This window comes from Haliotis rubra, unplaced genomic scaffold (assembly GCF_003918875.1).
Source record: "Haliotis rubra isolate DU_JTF1 unplaced genomic scaffold, ASM391887v1 Scf1192, whole genome shotgun sequence".
Classification (NCBI taxonomy): domain Eukaryota; kingdom Metazoa; phylum Mollusca; class Gastropoda; order Lepetellida; family Haliotidae; genus Haliotis; species Haliotis rubra.
Window position 1 is genome coordinate 68,001 of NW_025765106.1, and position 18,962 is coordinate 86,962.

The 18,962-nt window shown below is 41.2% G+C and overlaps 1 long non-coding RNA gene across 2 annotated transcripts in view; it reads left to right on the forward strand.

The window, feature by feature from the left end:
- The first annotated feature begins 837 nt into the window (after nucleotides 1-837).
- The window catches only part of LOC124261227, a 64,169-nt gene continuing 46,044 nt past the window's right edge, over nucleotides 838-18,962 (forward strand). Inside the window, exon 1 of one of the 2 annotated variants that reach the window (XR_006894276.1) lies at nucleotides 838-986. This is a non-coding gene — a long non-coding RNA (uncharacterized LOC124261227). Of the gene's footprint in view, nucleotides 987-1,062; nucleotides 1,171-18,962 lie in introns of those variants that run through there. The other variant, XR_006894280.1, reaches the window with a different exon arrangement.

An 18,962-nucleotide genomic window follows, 5' to 3' on the forward strand; every position in this document is an offset into this window, starting at 1 on the left:
AGCACGTGCGCAGTGAAATAGGTTCGCGCAACTTGGAAGCGGGCTGTCTGGTGAATACTCGGTGAAGGCTTTGGTGTGAGCTATTTTCATAATGTTTTGTTGATATCTCACAGGCGCGAGCTTTTTATATGTTATGACAGTAAATAAACTGTTTATATAATTTCATTTGTCTATTTCACCACACGTTCTTCTTACCGAGTCACTTTCTCAGTTCGATACTTAAAAGCAATGTCATTATTTAGCGTTGACAGAATTTCTAACTGTGATATAGATATGTGGCTGTCACAGACAAAACTCAATGTCTTGTTTTATTGACACCTGTGTGTCTGCCTGCCTGTCTGCTAATGACAATATTCAATACACAACTGCGATCACTGACCACATGCAATTTGAACTTAACACCAATCAGGCTATACACCATAAACAAAACGATTAAGTTATTTCGCCAACAAATAAATAACGCTAATGCAAGCAACTAAAATTCACGACTATCCTCAGAAAAACGATTCCATTTAGTGTTAAGGGCAAATAGCCGTTAAAGTATATGAATGAACCTCTGAAAATCAGTGATAGCGCCAAGTGTTTGCGAAAAGGGTAAGCATTTGCTGTCCTACCGGTAGCATCCGAATACGCCGAGGAGACATTGAAATAAACAGAAATTTTAATTCATTCAAAAACTCCCGATTCCTAATTTAAGAATTTTAATTGCGTTTACATTGTCCCCAGTACAGATCGTCAAGGAGCACCTGTTCTCCGTGGCAGTCTATTGTTATTACTAGCACAGATAATTTACGATCGATGAACCAGCCGCTCTCCCACACAGTCCCATAATGCCTTTCCATAAACATGACCTACAAGTGATATCGCGACGGAGTAGCGGTGGTGTTGGTCGACTCGGGGGTGATGTGAGGGAAAACATATGTAGCACACGTTGACTGAAGAACCATCTGAATGTGGGGCACCCACACATATGTCCCAAGAAAGAGGTGAGTTCTCTTCACTCGTACTGTAAACGGCTTCTGCTGCAGACCGAATTATCCAGTATTAGCATACAGTCAGTCTCGCACGGAGGCTGGTTTGCGAGAGAGAACGCACACTTTCTACTGAATGGGAAGCGGTGCGTGTGTTCGTACCGAGGGTATTGATCTGGACCATCGCATCCATCATGAGGTTTGATATTTATTTCATTGACGCTTGATTTTTACTGCACCAGTGGGACGAGCGTGGTTCTTCTGGTAGCTGAGGAGGTGTTAGTACCGATTCCAATGTCATCCATTTCTTGATCTCCCTTGAACTTTGGCATGTTTGTAATTAGTAAATGCAATGCAACCCATTGGTGGATGTGTGTATGTAAGACCGTGTGTCTACAATGGACCCTTGTGACCAGGAACTGTGGGCTTCGTCTACGCGCTTCAGTTGTATAATACCTATTTTGCAAATGCTCGCACATTGTAATGATATCAAATCTGGTATAGATTGACACCAATCTGGTACAGTGAGTATTTGCTAGACTACGAGTTACGCCCCTTGCATACCGAGACCTCAGCTTTTCCCCCAAGGATTACTGAAATCTTGGATGGTTCTTTAATGATGGTTCATGTAATAGCTTCACGGCTAAAAGAACAACCCGGAAATGATTTAGTACACAGCCGAGCAGAAAACAGAGTCTATGAGTCATGGTGTGCTCTTCTGTGTTTCCTTGGTAATTGATATAGGCATCTTTAAGCTTAGCATCTCATCAGCATGTGGTGTCAATCGGTTTCTATAGTAACTATGGATAGCTTCGTGGATCTTACATGAAATGTAGATCAGGAGAAGTTTTACCCAAATTCTTTGATATCCCTGGGTTTTGTTTAGAATTACCGCGAATATATTGCAGGTGCATCACTATGTCTTGGTTCATATAATTCCAACAATTACTGTTTCGATACAATCGTATAGATTGGGGTGATACATTGCTCAATCAGGGCGACGCTTCCCTGCTATAGTGCCCCTAATGAGAATATTGACGGAGGACGTTGGGTCATCGATAAGATGAACTCAAGATATGACGATTCATGAATAAATCATGATTGTTATGGTTGTAGTCAGTTTGAGTTGTAGCTGACGGTTCCAGGTGTTCACTTAAAGTAGCCATTATAACCATTTTCAACTCGGGTTTCCAACATCTGTAACAGCTGTTGATATATATACATGTCGGTGATCAGCTGTTTGGGTGTTATTAACTCTGTTATCCGCCGCTAATGCAATTACAAAAGCTCGTTATGGGGGTTCAATTATGATTCCTGGAAGCTTGCCGCTCGGGGGATACTTACATAACAAGTCTCGCTGCTAACACCCATTGGCATGCCATGAATGACAGTATCAGGTTGTGACCTCATATGTCGGGTTCAAGTCATGTCAATGCTATACCAATTCCACATATATCCATACCTTGTCTGCTTTGATGCTTCTTATCTTGATATCTACATACATTTTGCATATGTTTTTCATATATCATATATCTTGATATATTGTTATATATCAAGGTATATCGATGATGGGGATATGTTTCGTGACATTTCAATGTGATATATCTTGATGTAGTGCTTAATTGGATAAGTCTGGTTGTCAAGATATGGCGATATTGTTGAAAACTATCTTCAAATATTGTTTATCAAGACATGTTGTTTATACTTCATATTCCTCAGAATATATTGTTCACCAAGATTATGTATCGGGACACAGTGGTATGCTTGAATGAAAATCTTTATTCGTTGTTTGTCAGTATATATTATCAGTATGTCGGGAAATATATGGTTCACTGGACATAACATTCCTTAGGTCTTGATATATTGTGTAACAGGACATTATCTTTTAATACTGTTTATTCGGATATATTGTTCATCAGGATATATTGTTCATCACTATATATTGTTCATCAGGATATATTGTTCATCACTATATATTGTTCATCAGAATATATTGTTCAGCAGGATATATTGTTCATCACTATATATTGTTCATCAGGATATATTGTTCATCAGGATATATTGTTCATCAGGATATATTGTTCATCACTATATATTGTTCATCAGGATATATTGTTCATCAGGATATATTGTTCATCACTATATATTGTTCATCAGGATATATTGTTCATCAGGATATATTGTTCATCACTATATATTGTTCATCACTATATATTGTTCATCAGGATATATTGTTCATCACTATATATTGTTCATCAGGATATATTGTTCATCAGGATATATTGTTCATCACTATATATTGATCATCACGATATATTGTTCATCAGGATATATTGTTCATCAGGATATATTGTTCATCAGGATATATTGTTCCTAACGACATGATATTGCTGATATTGATTGTCAGCATATATCAGGATACGATGCTGTTATAAAAAAACACAAACGTTATATGTCGTTCTTAAGTATGTATCGTTCATCAGGATATATTCTTCATCAGGATATATTTCTTCATCAGGATATTTTCTTCATAACGACATGATATTGCTGATATTGATTGTCAGCATATATCAGGATACGATGCTGTTATAAAAAACCACAAATGTCGTTCTTAAGTATGTATCGTTCATCAGGATATATTGTTCATCAGGATATATTGTTCCTAACGACATGATATTGTTGATATTGATTGTCAGCATATATCAGGATACGATGTTGTTATGAAACACCACAAACATTATATGTCGTTCTTAAGTATGTATTGTTCATCCGAGCATATTTTTATTGCACGATCAGCAGATTTCGACTTCGAATCTCATAATTCTTTATGATTATGAGGTTATGCTCTGAACCACGTTGCGAGTTTCATTCAAATCTTTGACAGAACTAGACCTTTTCTTACAGCTATAGATATGAAACTCAAGGATAATAATAGAACTCTTATTGAAGACTACATCTAGAAAAATATCTGAAAGAAAAATATTTAAACACCCGAAAAACATCTCAAACCTCCTGGTGGTGACGAGAAATGAGAAAATCTCCGCAGCTCTCTATCTTCAGATCAACAGTATTAACCAAATGCGGATCATTAAGTCAATATGTATCCATACAACATTCGGGGAAGCAAAGAATGCCCATGGGACTTGTCTGGTGTTTTGTTGTGTATTTCGCCAATAATTGATCAAAATGCACCCGGGTTTTTCGTTTCGTTTGGATTTATCCTTTATCACTTTTTTATGACCGCTGCAACTTGTTTTTCGTTTCGTTCGGATTTATCCTTTATCACTTTTTGGATGACCACTACAACTCGTTTTTCGTTTCGTTTGGATATATCCTTTATCACTTTTTGGATGACCGTCTCATCATGGTGTTCACCGTTTCATTACTAAACATCGCTAAACTTCAAATCACTCATGTCGTCTAATTATATGTGCTTCTACGATCCCTTTCAAACCAAGGATGCTCTTTGTAGAGAAGTGTGCTTTTCAAGACAGCTGCTTCCCGGAATGTCGATAATTGTATTAACGGCTTTTTGGTTAGAATAATCCGTCTTTTGGAAAATATCCCCAAAAAGTATTATGAAAAAAGTGTTGGAATCAATAATGTGCATCAACTTTTGAAAATCTGTTTTTTACAGAAAAAAGGATTAGGCTTTCTTTGATGTAATGTGAAATAGCGTTTATGAACTAAACCAGAATCGGTTAATGGGTAGAAATAGAGTGACGGTGTTATTTTGTTGGCAGGGTAGGCGTACTGGTATGTATGTATGCTGTGTATGTGTAGACGATAGTGATATAGTTACATTGAAATCAGTGAAGAGACCTGGGCCTAGATTTTCGAAGCTCTCTTAGCGCTAAGATAGTCGTAAGTGCCATTCATTAACATTAACTTACGACTATCTTAGCGCTAAGAGAGCTTCGAAAATCTAGGCCCTGGTTGGTATGTGTGAACCGTAGTGATTTCAGTGAGGAGATCTGGTTTTGACAACTTGTACATACAGGTATTATTAAGTATGAACTGTAGTGATATCAGTGAAAAAACCCACTGTAGACAGAGGTTGCTGTGACCTTGTAGACATGTGTTTGCATACTGAAAATTGACTAGTGTCGTAAGAAATGTAGGCACATGGTGTTGGCAATTTGTAGGCCTGCTACGTGTGAACTGTAGTTATGTCAGTGAAAAAACCTACTGTAGACAGAGGTTGCTGTGACTTTGTAGACATGTGTTTGCATACTGAAAAATGACTAGTGTCGTACGTGCTGTAGGCACATGGTGTTGACAATTTGTAGGCACGGTACGTGTGAACTGTAGGTATGTCAGTGAAAAAACCCACTGTAGACAGAGGTTGCTGTGACCTTGTAGACAGGTGTTTGCATACTAAAAATTGACTAGCGTCGTAAGAAATGTAGGCACATGGTGTTGGCAATTTGTAGGCCTGCTACGTGTGAACTGTAGTTATGTCAGTGAAAAAACCTACTGTAGACAGAGGTTGATGTGACTTTGTAGACATGTGTTTGCATACTGAAAAATGACTAGTGTCGTACGTGCTGTAGGCACATGGTGTTGACAATTTGTAGGCACGGTACGTGTGAACTGTAGGTATGTCAGTGAAAAAACCCACTGTAGACAGAGGTTGCTGTGACCTTGTAGACAGGTGTTTGCATACTAAAAATTGACTAGTGTCGTACGTACTGTAGGCACATGGTGTTGACAATTTGTAGGCCTGCTACGTGTGAACTGTAGTCATGTCAGTGAAACAACCCACTGTAGACCTTGCACATACTGATAACTGACTAGTGTCGTACGTGCTGTAGGCACATGGTGTTGACAATTTGGAGGCCTGCTACCTGTGAACTGTAGTCATGTCAGTGAAAGAACCCAATGTAGACCTTGCACATACTGATAACTGACTAGTGTCGTACTTACTAACGAAGGCTTTGGGTATGAGCGCTTTACGATTTGTGATGATGGTGATGGTGATGATGATGATGATAATCATGATGATTGTAATTCATAAAACTATCGTCACGGCTCACGTCACTAAACCACGTACATAGGTTATAGAGGTGTGACGATACAGAAATTTCATGATACGATATGTATCACGATATCTTTGAACGATACGATTCGATTCGATGCATATCACGATATGCTATCTTTAGTTATGTTCTTTAAATCTTATTTTAATAGCAAGTGACAGTGTAAATTTTTACATAACCGTCAATATCTAGTGGAAATTAACAAGTTTAAGGTCAACGATACATATCACGATACGAAAAAACGTATCGATATATTTATCGTTAGGTAAAGTATCACGATTATCAATACTACGATATATCGTCACAACTCTAATTGGTTATGATTCGCTTCCATTTAACTGTGACACATGTCTCCAGTGACGTGCCAGTTGCCATTACCAGCATGGAGACACTACATTGTGGACACTGTATCCAACGCTGTATAGAGTATACATGTGTTGGGCGATTTCACAAGGCGCATCTCGTCAAGGGCATTGGCTTGAAATGTTTTAGAAATGTCAAGCTTCCTAGATTTTCATGTAGGAGTCTTCAAATATACACCAACTTGTGTATTCACGCTTTTCTTTTAATTCCACCTGCGTAGCATAAGAAGTTACGACTGCAAAAGTGTTAGATTGACGACTGTCTGTGTGAAAAGGGTTAGTTATGACTGTCTGTGTTAAAGGAGCAAAGTTACGAAACTCTTTGTTAGTCGGGGAAAGATAGGAAAGTCTACATTAAAGGGTGTGTGTTTCGAAGTGAAAGTTACGACTGTCTGTGTTAAAGGAGAGACTTACGACAGTCTGAGTTAAAGGGAAAAGTTACGAGAATCTATGTTAAATAGGGGAAATACACAAAACCCTTCATTAAGGGGTGTGTGTTACGACTGTCTTCGTTAAAGAGGGAGAGTAACGAAAGCCCGTGTTAAAGGAGATACTCACGACAGTCTGTGTTAAAGGGGCAAAGTTACGAAGCTCTATGTTAAACGGGGAAAGATACAAAAGTTTGTGTGAAAGGGGAGGTTGTCGACTGTCTGCGTTAAAAGGGGCAAAGTTACGACTGTCGATGTTCTAGAAGAGTGATACGACTGACAGCGTTAAAGGGGAGAGTTACAATACGACTGACGTAAATTTATGTGAAAATGCAAAATCTTCGACAGCCTTATATCTATGTGATCACAGAAAGGTTACGACTAGGGCTGTACCGATGTATCGATGGATTGCAATTGTTGAGTTTCCGATAGCAATTAATCGATGGTAGAAACGAAAAACTATCGATAGTGTGTGTGGCCATCGATAGGGTAGTAATTGACTTCCGTTGATAAATGCGCATCGCAAAATAGAAGAAGTACCAGATTCGTTGACTTTGACTTAGAGTTATCCGCCCCTGTTACCTCTTAAACAAACTTCATCTGGGTTTCAAGTTTCTTGTCAGTTATGAAAAGAGACTGAAACTACTTCAGCTTGCTTTTTCTTCATATAAACTATACATTCATTTGGGAAATGACTTCAAATGAGACAATTCAACAAGAAAAAAAGCTATTGCAATAATATTGCAATAGTATGTTGCAACAGACTATCGCTATCGCAATAGTATGTTGCAATAGACTGTCGCTATCGCAATAGTTGTTTCCCCCTCAATAGCCATATAGCTGAAATATTCCTGAGTGCGGCGTAAAACTAAACTCACTCACTCTATTGCCAGTGTAAGATCTCGTTGCAGAACGTGTCTCCAATTGGTGAGGGGAACTATTCCAATTACACCAGTATGTGTAACTGTTGACGTTCCATCAGCAGATGCTACGATAAGGTGTCATATAACTACATCCACAGCCAAGACTGTGAGCGATGTTGGAGCCCCTGCGTGCAGTTGCACCGCTCTTATATACACTCGACTGCCTGCACAACGAATGACAAACATCCGTGTAAGAGTCCTTGTTTAGCGGAACGACGAACCAGAGCACTAAGTGTTTGGGCACAGGTACATACCGAAACAACAATGCAATAAAACGAATGCGTTGCTGCTAATTTTGTGAAGATGTGTGTAAGCATACCCTCACGTGGTTCCCTTCCTGCGTGAGTAAATAAACAGGGTCATAGATATGCAGGAAGATGGGGATCGACTGTCTCCAACGACCTGAAGTGACATCTGTAGTCTATCTCACAGTCCGTGAACCACATTATTTTCCCTTCTCCCTAGTCCGTCCCACAGTCCCTGAACCACATTGTTTTCCCTTCTCCCTAGTCCGTCTCACAGTCCCTGAACCACATTGTTTTCCCTTCTCCCTAGTCCGTCTCACAGTCCCTGAACCACATTGTTTTCCCTTCTCCCTAGTCCGTCCCACAGTCCCTGAACCACATTATTTTCCCTTATCCCTAGTCCGTCTCACAGTCCCTGAACCACATTGTTTTCCCTTCTCCCTAGTCCGTCCCACAGTCCCTGAACCACATTGTTTTCCCTTCTCCCTAGTCCGTCTCACAGTCCCTGAACCACATTATTTTCCCTTCTCCCTAGTCCGTCTCACAGTCCCTGAACCACATTATTTTCCCTTCTCCCTAGTCCGTCCCACAGTCCCTGAACCACATTGTTTTCCCTTCTCCCTAGTCCGTCCCACAGTCCCTGAACCACATTATTTTCCCTTCTCCCTAGTCCGTCCCACAGTCCCTGAACCTCATTATTTTCCCTTCTCCCTAGTCCGTCTCACAGTCCCTGAACCACATTATTTTCCCTTCTCCCTAGTCTATCCCACAGTCCCTGAACCACATTATTTTCCCTTCTCCCTAGTCCGTCTCACAGTCCCTGAACCACATTGTTTTCCCTTCTCCCTAGTCCGTCTCACAGTCCCAAACCACATTATTTTCCCTTCTCCTAGTCCGTCTCACAGTCCGTGAACCGCATTGTTTTCCCTTCTCCCTAGTCTATCCCACAGTCCCTGAACCACATTATTTTCCCTTCTCCTAGTCCGTCTCACAGTCCCTGAACCACATTATTTTCCCTTCTCCTAGTCCGTCTCACAGTCCGTGAACCACATTGTTTTTCCCTTCTCCTAGTCCGTCTCACAGTCCCTGAACCACATTGTTTTCCCTTCTCCCTAGTCCGTCTCACAGTCCCTGAACCACATTATTTTCCCTTCCACCTAGTCTGTCTCACAGTCCCCAAACCACATTATTTTCCCTTCTCCTAGTCCGTCTCACAGTCCCTGAACCACATTGTTTTCCCTTCTCCCTAGTCCGTCTCACAGTCCTGAACCACATTATTTTCCTTCTCCTAGTCCGTCTCACAGTCCCTGAACCACATTATTTTCCCTTCTCCCTAGTCCGTCTCACAGTCCCTGAACCACATTATTTTCCCTTCTCCCTAGTCCGTCTCACAGTCCCTGAACCACATTGTTTTCCCTTCTCCCTAGTCCGTCTCACAGTCCCCAAACCACATTATTTTCCCTTCTCCCTAGTCCGTCTCACAGTCCCTGAACCACATTATTTTCCCTTCTCCCTAGTCCGTCTCACAGTCCCTGAACCACATTATTTTCCCTTCTCCCTAGTCCGTCTCACAGTCCCCTGAACCACATTATTTTCCCTTCTCCTAGTCCGTCTCACAGTCCCTGAACCACATTATTTTCTCCCCTTCTCCCTAGTCCGTCTCACAGTCCCTGAACCACATTGTTTTCCTAGTCCGTCTTCTCCCTAGTCCGTCTCACAGTCCCAGTCCCTGAACATTATTTTCCCTTCTCCCTAGTCCGTCTCACAGTCCCCAAACCACATTGTTTTCCCTTCTCCCTAGTCCGTCTCACAGTCCCTGAACCACATTATGTTCCCTTCTCCCTAGTCCGTCTCACAGTCCCTGAACCACATTATGTTCCCTTCTCCCTAGTCCGTCTCACAGTCCCCAAACCACATTATGTTCCCTTCTCCCTAGTCCGTCTCACAGTCCCTGAACCACATTATGTTCCCTTCTCCCTAGTCCGTCTCACAGTCCCTGAACCACATTATGTTCCCTTCTCCCTAGTCCGTCTCACAGTCCTGAACCACATTATGTTCCCAACTGCCTAGCCCTCCCTGCAATGCTAAAGCCCTACATGAGCAAGTCTAGATTTACCCGGGTCCTGCATTTCCATGAATCTTCCAACTTCCTTTTTCAATATAAAAGGGTTTATTTGTTACTATCGGTATTATATATATTCAGGGACGAAGCGTTAGTTACCTTCTCCCTGCCCTTTCTGCAATGCTAAAACCCTAAATGAAGCAAGTCTAGATTTCCTTAGGTTTTGAATCTCCCGTCTCACTGGGGCTCCTTTCAATTTAAGAGTTGTTTGTTTATATCAAAGACTAAGCGTTAGTCTAGGACAACTGGATACATCTCCCCACAAGCTTCTGGGTCGTGTTGCATTTCGTTATTAACAGACTGTGGTGATGTGTGCGTGTCTTCTTGTAGCTTCCAACCATCACACGGTGAGCACCTCCTTACACTCGTCCAATTGAGTCGACTTAAAGATAGACCGTCTGTACAGTCTGGGCGTGCATCCGTTCTAGGTCTAGACCGTATGATTAGTTTCCTGTGTGAACTGTGTTAACTATCTCTTAAGTGATGGTAACCTCGAATTGCACGACTTGCCGGCTTAACGAGTTGAATGTCACGATGAGGAAAGTGTAGTATGGGTAATCGAGGTTCGTGTGATTGTCCTATTATATATGGTCGCGGTGAAAGCAGTTTTAGGTTGAAATGTTCGTGTTGACTAGAATATACATAGTGTATGTCCTCTTTGTAAGTAGCTCGAGGACAAGTTTGGTCAATGGAGGGTAGGGGACACGGATTTAGAATGAAGGAAGAAGGATGAGGGTCTGATGTTGACCGATGACAGTAGGAAGAACCGACTAAAGGCAGATAGTTCAATACTGAAGGTTGTCTATGGATAATACAATGTTGACGGTTGACGGTAGACAGCACCATGTTGACGGTTAACGGTAGACAGCACCATGTTGAGTTGTTAATGGTAGACAGCACCATGTTGAGGACTGACTGTTCACGGTTAACGGTAGACAGCACCATGTTGACGATTAACGGTAGACAGCACCATGTTGAGGTGTTAACGGTAGACAGCACCATGTTGAGGACTGACTGTTCACGGTTAACGGTAGACAGCACCATGTTGAGGACTGACTGTTGACGGTTAACAGTAGACAGCACCATGTTGAGGTGTTAACGGTAGACAGCACCATGTTGAGGACTGACTGTTGACGGTTAACAGTAGACAGCACCATGTTGAGGTGTTAACGGTAGACAGCACCATGTTGAGGACTGACTGTTCACGGTTAACGGTAGACAGCACCATGTTGAGAACTGACTGTTCACGGTTAACGGTAGACAGCACCATGTTGAGGACTGACTGTTCACGGTTAACGGTAGACAGCACCATGTTGAGGACTGACTGTTCACGGTTAACGGTAGACAGCACCATGTTGAGTTCTGACTGTTGACGGTTGACCGCAGATAGCATCATGTTGAGTTTTGACTGTTGACGGTTAACAGTAGATGCCACAATGTTGAGGACTGACTGTTGACGGTTAACGGTAGATGCCACAACGTTGAGGACTGACTTTTAACGGTTAACAGTAGATGCCACAATGTTGAGGACTGACTGTTGACGGTTAACAGTGGATGCCACAATGTTGAGGACTGACTGTTGACGGTTAACGGTAGATGCCACAACGTTGAGGACTGACTTTTAACGGTTAACAGTGGATGCCACAATGTTGAGGACTGACTGTTGACGGTTAAGAGCAGATGCCACAATGTTGAGGACTGACTGTTGACGGTTAACAGTGGATGCCACAACGTTGAGGACTGACTGTTAACGGTTAACAGTGGATGTCACAATGTTGAGGACTGACTGTTGACGGTTAACAGTGGATGCCACAACGTTGAGGACTGACTGTTAACGGTAAACAATGGATGTCACAATGTTGAGGACTGACTGTTGACGGTTAACAGTGGATGCCACAATGTTGAGGACTGACTGTTGACGGTTAACAGTGGATGCCACAATGTTGAGGACTGACTGTTGACGGTTAACAGTGGATGCCACAACGTTGAGGACTGAATGTTGACGGTTAACAGTGGATGCCACAATGTTGAGGACTGACTGTTGACGGTTAACAGTGGATGCCACAATGTTGAGGACTGACTGTTGACGGTTAACAGTGGATGCCACAATGTTGAGGACTGACTGTTGACGGTTAACAGTGGATGCCACAATGTTGAGGACTGACTGTTGACGGTTAACAGTAGATGCCACAACGTTGAGGACTGACTTTTAACGGTTAACAGTGGATGCCACAATGTTGAGGACTGACTGTTGACGGTATAACAGTGGATGGGACAATGTTAAGGACTGACTTTTAACGGTTAACAGTGGATGCCACAATGTTGAGGACTGAATGTTGACGGTTAACAGTGGATGCCACAACGTTGAGGACTGAATGTTGACGGTTAACAGTGGATGCCACAATGTTGAGGACTGAACGTTGATGGATAACAGTGGATGCCACAATTTTAGGACTGACTTTTAACGGTTAACACTGGATGGCTCAATGTTGAGGACTGCCTTTTAACGGTTAACAGTACATAGAACAAAGTTGGCTTTACGTTTACATGCTAAAGTCAGAAGGCTGAGGGTGTTCCGATGACAGTAGACGGCTGAGGGTGTTCCTGTCATGGTATATGGTTGAGGATGTTCCTGCAATGTTAGATGGCTGAGGGTGTTACTATGGCGGTAAATGGCTGAGGGCGTTCATGTAATGGTAGATGGATGTGGGTGTTCATATAACGGTATATGGCCGAGGGTGTTCACAAAATGGTTCATGGCTAAGGGTGTTCCTATGGCGGTAGATGGTTGAGGTTGGGTCGAATGTGGGGCGTACATCATAACATATGCAAGTACAGTTTGAAATATTCACTTTCCGAATGTCATTTATTCACGTCCATACTATGTTTTTATTTTTGTCGGCTTCGATTCCACTCGAACAGATTTGCTATCGGAAAATGCCACTATCCCATTATCCCCTAGACAATTAATTGTCCGGTCACAAGTGTCGATGGTAATACAAAGGGGAGCTCAAATCCTGAGGTTCATCTTAAGTAGTGCTCATATTCGGGAGTGATATTAAGCCATAATGATGTATTGCTTGCCAGTAGACGTGGGCTCCTAATGTAAATGGGTAATAACACGCTGTAATGATTAATTGATACCACCAAGACGTACAAGACGATGTGAAATGCCAGTCCACGATATGAATGGATAGCTGGATCAAGTCACGTTTTCTATCTTGTCGTATCTTGTCCTTATTAAACTGAGGTTCGATGTGAAATAGATTCTGATATTCCGGTCCTTCTAAGTTTTCAGATAAGCCGCTCGCTCTCATTGGAATTTAGATAACTGATGTCAGATAGCGATGATTTGACAAAAGAATAATAAATGTATTATTAGTTAGCTGTAGCACACTGTAGAGGTTGTGAGGTGAAAAGGAGTAAACGTCGATTTGAGATCGATGCACACTACATAGTGAGTGAGAGTGAGAGAGTGAGTTTATAGTCAGAGCGGCAGTATTGCAGCCATTTCGTGACTAAAAATAGTTATAAATTCATGATAAATACACAAATTTTAAAAACCTTTCGATGACGGACAGTAAAACCAACTAGTATATCACAGTCGAAGAATCAAAACTAGCATCTAATGATTTCAAATTAGGACAATGCAATAAGAAAACGGGCGAGAGAGAGAGAGATGGGGGAGATAGAGAGAGAGAGAGAGAGAGAGAAAGAGAGAGAGAGATGGGGAGAGATAGAGAGAGAGATGGGGTAGAGAGATAGAGAAAGAGAGAGAGAGAGAGAGAGAGATGGGGGAGAGATAGAGGGGGAGAGATGGGGAGATGTATGTGGTGTCGTTGTAACAGATCTGTTGACTGGTTTACGTATATGTATATAAACACAGACACTGACCCAAGCGTGTCAAATGTGACGTTTACAATTTGCCATGCGTCGAGATCTATAATATATTCTATATTTATGTGAGCTTGATATCAAAACGGTTGCCATTTAATTTTCCAGTACGATGTAGCACGGGCAAAATGGTTATTTCGATGATTCCATGATAACATACGTTATCAATACGCATAGTAAAATCCAGTCATCCGATTGGCCAGGCGACGTCGTCTTATCACGTCACAATTGATCCTTTTCATATTTGAGTCTCCATACCGAGCCTACTGGCAGTCACAAGGTAGATCTATTTTGTCTGCAGCTCGTGGACAGGTAGTGATAATTCCGTTACAGACCTATGTAATGTGTGAAAAGGCAGTACTAATTTCGCCACAAACATCACTAACATGTGTACAGGTAGTGATACATTTGTCACACATATCTGTAACATGTTTACCCAATGTGATAAACACATTCGTCACACACATTATGCTGTTGACAAGTGTAAGTCACAGCATCCGGAAGCGGTCAACTTAGACAAGGGATAGCTTTCACAACACAAGGCAATTCACTTTTGCCAATTTGTCTACTTCGATCATCTAAGTGAGTGAGTGAGTTTAGTTTTACGCCGCATTTAGCAATTTTCCAGCAATATCACGGCGGGGGACACCACAAATGGGCTTCTCACATTGTTCCCATGTGGTAATTGAACCCGGGTCTTCGGCGTGACGAGCAAACGCTTTAACCATTAGGCTACCCCACCGCCCTTTCGGTCTTCTAAGGTGCCGTAATGACTTCTACAGAGTTACGTCCCTTGGGTACGACAGAAACCTGTGATCTACGTTCCAACCTTGTTCGCCCTGAAGATGTTTCCGGCATTATGCCGGTGCTCGATGGTTTCACCACGCCTGAGATCTTCATCACTTCGATCCTTCCTCTAACATTAAACTATCGATCCATCCTCTAACATTAAACTATCATGATATATTATGACTGCACACTGTTTTAACCGGCGTTGACCCAAACTAACTCACTCACTAATAATGCCTGTAAAAGCAAGTATTTACAGCGTTACTGTGCGTGTACGATTTCTAATAGACATGCCCTTCTATTAATCCGTCCTTGACATTTGTTTTGTGATTATGCTGTCAGTTAGATTCCTCAACTGAAAACACCAGCTAGTGTTAAAGAGTGGTACAAGAGAAACATTTCTAAGTACCACAGACAATTGTATTCACATTCCTATCAATATAATCAATATATTTTGGGAATATTTAAATCATGTTTTGGATTTTATGCTTCTTGTACAAATATTCATTAAGTATTGGCGAATTGTTTTACAATATCCGATAGGTTCAACTCTGATGTCTGTTCAGGTACAGTACAGGGCAAAAGAAAGTATACACTTAAAACTGGATTTGACCCTAAAATTGAACACGTTATTAAAATGTTACTATGTTAAAAGCAGTCTCCGAAACTCTGTAAACCTAGAATTAGAACACAACTGTCGATTAAACATTTTCCACATCTCTTTTGTATCGTTGTCACCCTGCTTGAAACATGGGTATGTATTTTCATTCCCCATGCAATGTATTTTATGACGAGAACATTGTCCTCATGTCTACATCATCAACCCAAGGGCGTTGGAACATCGGAATACACAAACCATTCCCTCAACGATTTTATCAGATTCAAGGGGTTAGCTTTCAAATCATATCCCTTCAAAAGAGCTTTGTATCTTTAAGTCAACTACTAGAGCCCTTCACGTTCTGTGTCTGTTCACTGACGCCAGAGCATATGGATGCATGTAGATCAATACTGGATGCTCAGCTAGAGTGTGTGTCATATCTAACAAAAATACTATCTAGGATAGACGGAAAATGTTTAAATCGATGTGCGAATTCTTGACATTCGTGCAAGCAGTTTTTCAAGAGAATTAGCTCCTTCGTGGTTGGTGTTATTCGCAGAGTTAATATATGAAAATGTTTCCTTCAAAGGCACTTCATTTGTGGAAGAATGCATGACATGCACATATAGTTTGAAGAACAGCACCTCAAGGTAATTCTCCAGGCATGGATCTGGAACGAAATGGCTAAATAATGAACCATAATATCTTCTTGTCAGCATGCCATCTATGCAGAATGAAATCACCGCAGATTTTTTACAAAATATGTATCACGAATTATGTTGGGCTTGGAATTGAAATGGTAAACCCAAATATTTATTTGTGTTAATTATGGCTTTGAAAGAGGTTCTTTCTAGACCCGTTTTAGTGAACGTGATGAGGTTTTGTTGGAGGTATAATTACCGTGGGTGTGATTTACTCAGCGTTCACTGACTGTAGCATTGCCTTGATTACTCCTCAGAGCAGATGCGTGTTGGACTTTGGGGAAATGAATACTTGATGGGGTGGCAGTCCTTGCGCTTACTGTGATCAAATATTGGAATATTCGTACAAACACAGCTTATTCAGCAGTAAATCATCTTCAACAGCTAAAAATAATGAACAGCATTGCCACCACAATAACGTCAAAAGTAGCATGAATATAATCACCATCTTCACCACTACTGTCACCTTTGGCAACAGCATCAGCATAATAATCACTTCGTTCACAATGAACCGATTATCATCATCAAGTCCATTACCACAGTCACCATTGTCAGCTGCATCACTATCGTCACCATTTCGTTCACTTTAAACCGTTATCACCATCAAGTCCATTACCATAGTCACCATTGTCAGCTGCATCACTATCGTCACCATTTCGTTCACTTTAAACCGTTATCACCATCAAATCAATTATCACAGTCACCATTGCCAGCTGCATCACCACCGTCACCATTTCGTTCACTTTAAACCGTTATCACCATCAAGTCCATTATCACAGTCACCATTGTCAGCTGCATCACCATCGTCACCATTTAGCTCACTATAAACCGTTATCACCATCAAGTCCATTATCACAGTCACCATTGTCAGCTGCATCACCATCGTCACCATTTCGCTCACTATAAACCGTTATCACCATCAAATCCATTATCACAGTCACCATTGTCAGCTGCATCACCATCGTCACCATTTCGTTCACTATAAACCGTTATCACCATCAAGTTCATTATCACAGTCACCATTGTCAGCTGCATCACCATCATCACCCTTTCGTTCACTATAAACAGTTATCACCACCAAGTCCATTATCACAGTCACCATTGTTAGCTGCATCACCATCGTCACCATTTCGTTCACTTTAAACCGTTATCATCATCAAGTCCATTATCACATAGTCACCATTGTCAGCTGCATCACCATCGTCACCATTTCGTTCACTATAAACTGTTATCACCATCAAGTCCATTATCACAGTCACCATTGTCAGCTGCATCACCATCGTCACCATTTCGTTCACTATAAACCGTTATTACCACCAAGTCCATTATCACAGTCACCATTGTCAGCTGCATCACCATCGTCACCATTTCGCTCACTATAAACCGTTATCACCATCAAATCCATCATCACAGTCACCATTGTCAGCTGCATCACCATCGTCACCATTTCGTTCACTATAAACCGTTATCACCATCAAATCCATTGCCACAGTCATCATTGTCAGCTGCATCACCATCGTCACCATTTCGTTCACGGTAAACCGCCATTACCATATCACCATCAAGTTCATTATCACAGTCACCATTGTCAACAACATCACTACCATCACCACTACTTTCACTGTCAACTGCCATTACCGTCAAGTTCATTATCACAGTCACCATTGTAGCCCAACTACATCGCTGCTCATGATGTTGATCACTGGATTGTCTGATCCAGTCTCGATTATTTACATACAGCTGCCATAGAGCTGAAATATTGGTGAGTGCGGCGTTAAACATCCTATCATAACCATGAAAACCACAACCTTCTCAATCAGCTCTCATCACCATCAAACCACTATTACGACCAAATTTGTCTTCACCTTCACCATCACCACTACGGTCACAACAGACTGACATTAGAATCAAAATCACTACCACAGACGCCCCGCCATATAGCTGGAATATTACTGAGTGCGGTGTTAAACAACAAACAAACGACAGACACCACTGTCACCCCCATCCACACGACTGCTACGACTACGTAGCCAGTGTATGTATGCAATATGATATGGGAGGTTACTCAGATAAAGTACAGTGTGTGCATATAGAGAAAATACCGTGTAAACTTCTATCAGGGCAAATAATTAAATTTCAATGGCGGCCGTATTTGTGACATAAAAAGTGGAAACATAATCCAAACCATTTACTCGACTTATCTCAATGTACGAAGCTCTTACGAGTTTGTCATTGCTTTTGCTAATCCAGCTGATTTTATCGAGGTTTGGCTACAAAATGATGACAAGCCAGTTACTCCAAATGCCAAACTACTATTTTCTTTCATCCATGTACGATGGACTCATTGACACTCATTAACAATTATTAATATACCTTGCTACCAAATTATCCCCCCAAATGCACCCATCATTGTGTTTCAAAATATCAATGCATACACATAATTTCTTTCTATACCCTTTTCTTGTTTTTATTCCCTAATGCGAAGTGATATATATTTATATGTTACTTTAAAAGCCCTATAAACAGAACCTTAATGAATTTCCATTTTAAGATTCTTTCTCCAACCAAAAGCTTCTTCCGGCGGAACGAAACAAGTCGCCTGTGCAAGCGTACCCTTATCCAAATGAATGCAGTAATGTCGTGTTGTCTGTCTGTATTCAATAATAGACCCTAAGTTTCAGTGAAAAAGACTACATTTCAAGCACTTCTCTGATTCCGAATGCATGAAATATGTCAAGCATGGACAGAAGAGTGTCTATACTTACTGATGTAGAGTCGTATTTCATATTGATTTTATCCTCCCCACTTGGAAAATATTTTTTATCCTGTTTTATTTGTATAGCCCTGTAGACATGGAAGCTCTTGTAAATCTTCCTGGTGCATGATTCAC